Source organism: Ctenocephalides felis, unplaced genomic scaffold, assembly GCF_003426905.1.
Source record: "Ctenocephalides felis isolate EL2017-DRISC unplaced genomic scaffold, ASM342690v1 CF-g0.4_SCAFFOLD_01886, whole genome shotgun sequence".
Lineage (NCBI taxonomy): Eukaryota > Metazoa > Arthropoda > Insecta > Siphonaptera > Pulicidae > Ctenocephalides > Ctenocephalides felis.
Window position 1 is genome coordinate 111,582,601 of NW_020538040.1, and position 2,799 is coordinate 111,585,399.

At 40.7% G+C, this 2,799-nt stretch overlaps 1 pseudogene; it reads left to right on the forward strand.

Annotated features, from left to right (window-relative positions):
- LOC113378954 overlaps positions 1–1,592 on the forward strand; it is a 5,705-nt pseudogene extending 4,113 nt beyond the window's left edge.
- Positions 1,593–2,799: the final 1,207 nt, after the last annotated feature.

Sequence of the window (2,799 nt, forward strand, 5' to 3'; positions counted from 1 at the left end):
AATGTCCCTTCTGTGGAGAAAGCGAGACAAGCGCGCACATGCTGGTCATGTGCGACAGATATGATGAATTAAGAAGGCAAAGCCTCTTTGAAACAGCAGGGAACACAAACCTTGATGTGTACCTGGAAACAAAAGCCAATGACCTGAGGCTTGTTGCTTTTGCAGCACAAGCCATTAAAACCAGAAATGCAGTGCAAAACCAAAGCTAAAACTTAAATTAAAACTAAAGCTGGAAAGGCAGGACCGCCTCCACGTGGTTAGGGATGGAAACGTCAGCCCACTGACGGCTAAAGGTCCTGCAAAATACCCACAAATATAATATTTAAATTTGAGAAATAAACAATTATTAAGTAGACGCTACATAGCAATGAGTGAAAGCTCGAACTATATGGAATAAGAACAAATAATGAAAATGAATGTCCCTATCTACTTTCTAGCGAAACCACTGCCAAGGAAACGGGCTTGGAATAATTAGCGGGGAAAGAAGACCCTGTTGCGCTTGACTCTAGTCTGGCATTGTAAGGAGACATGTAAGGTGTAGCATAAGTGGGAGATAGTAATATCGTCGGTGAAATACCACTACTTTCATCGTTTCTTTACTTACTCGATTGGGCGGAAAGCGTGCGTCGAAAACTTGCGTTCCGACTGTCACGGTTTTCTAGAGCCAAGCGCATAAGAGTGGTGTGAGCCATTGCGCCGATTGCCAACAATACTCTAGCGTGATCCGATTCGAGGAAACTGCTAGGCGGGGAGTTTGACTGGGGCGGTACATCTGTCAAATAATAACGCAGGTGTCCTAAGGCCAGCTCAGCGAGGACAGAAACCTCGCGTAGAGCAAAAGGGCAAATGCTGGCTTGATCTCGTTGTTCAGTGTGCACAGGGACTGCGAAAGCATGGCCTATCGATCCTTTTGGCTTGAAGAGTTTTTAGCAAGAGGTGTCAGAAAAATTACCACAGGGATAACTGGCTTGTGGCAGCCAAGCGTTCATAGCGACGTTGCTTTTTGATCTTTCGATGTCGGCTCTTCCTATCATTGCGAAGCAGAATTCGCCTTGGCGTTGGATTGTTCACCCACAAATAGGGAACGTGAGCTGGGTTTAGACCGTCGTGAGACAGACTAGTTTTACCCTACTGATGAATCGTCGTTGCGATAGTAATCCTGCTCAGTACGAGAGGAACCGCAGGTTTGGACATTTGGTTCACGCACTCGGTCGAGCGGCCGGTGGTGCGAAGCTACCATCCGTGGGATTATGCCTGAACGCCTCTAAGGCCGTATCCTTTCTAGACAAAGTAAGCAACGATATCTCTAAAAGTCTCGTGAGTCGAAAGGCTCAATACAATGTGATTTATTAGGTATTCGGCACAAGCCGTTCATCGCACGAGCCATTTTTAGCCGAATGAGGCGCTGGACAGGGGCGATATCCGTCCGTTATATCTGTCTTGCCTATAGCGGTCGATCATGGGTCACTAGTTCGATGTAGAGACTCGGAATCGTTTGTAAACGACTTAGGTACCTGGCGGGGTGTTGTACTCGGCAGAGCAGTTACCACGCTGCGATCCGTTGAGACTCAGTCCTTGGCTTAGGGATTCGTCATGTTGGCTTGACGTCACCCCACGCTATTAGAGCATAAGCCTTAAGCCGTCGCATTGCAGCATGCCACAATCAGTAGGCTTGACAGTCAAAAACTTGTACATTCTGTACATGTGACATTTCTTCGGTATCTACCTAGCTATTTTGTACAACGTGCGTGAGTCAGCACGTAAATCAAAACTTATCGACGAATTCCAATACTAGAAATATTCATTATTTCTTTCAATAACCATAATGTCAAGAGAATAAATATAAATATTTTGTAAGTTTACAAAATATATGTTTTTAAGAGAAACTTTTCATAATTTTTTAATATAAATATATGATATAATTCATTAAATTCTAAATAGGGAGAATGTTTTTTGCTAAATTTCTTGGAAATGCGTACAAGTTGCTAATAAGCAAAGTACGTATAAGTTATCTACAATGCAAAATGCGTGCAAGTTGTCAATGTGTAAAATACGTGCAAGTTGTCAATGTGCAAAATACGTGCAAGTTGCTATTTTTATTTAATTTTTGTAATATACTCTAAATAATTAGTAACTTCCAACCTATAAATATTTCGATTCTTTTATAATAAAATATTTAGTATATTTATTTCCTTTTTAACAAAATATTCAGTATTTATATATAATTTCAAACTACATCAAGTAAACTTTTAGGGGACATTAGCGAGTAAGCCTAACCTAGAATCTTCCATCGAAACAGGTTAAAAACATTTTCCGGCTTTTTGAAATCAGTAACTTACGGATACCTCAGACTACATCAAGTAAACTTTTAGGGGACATCAGCAAGTAAGCCTAACCTAAAAACTTGCATCGAAACAGGTTAAAAACATTTTCCGGCTTTTTGAAATCTGTAACTTACGGATACCTCAGACTACATCAAGTAAACTTTTAGGGGACATTAGCGAGTAAGCCTAACCTAGAATCTTGCATCGAAACAGGTTAAAAACATTTTTCGGCTTTTTGAGATCAGTAACTTACGGATACCTCAGACTACATCAAGTAAACTTTTAGGGAACATTAGCGAGTAAGCTTAACCTAGAATATTGCATCGAAACAGGTTAAAAACATTTTCCGGCTTTTTGAAATCAGTAACTTACGGATACCTCAGACTACATCAAGTAATCTTTTAGGGGACATTAGCGAGTAAGCCTAACCTAGAATCTTGCATCAAAACAGGTTAAAAACATTTTCCGGCTTTTT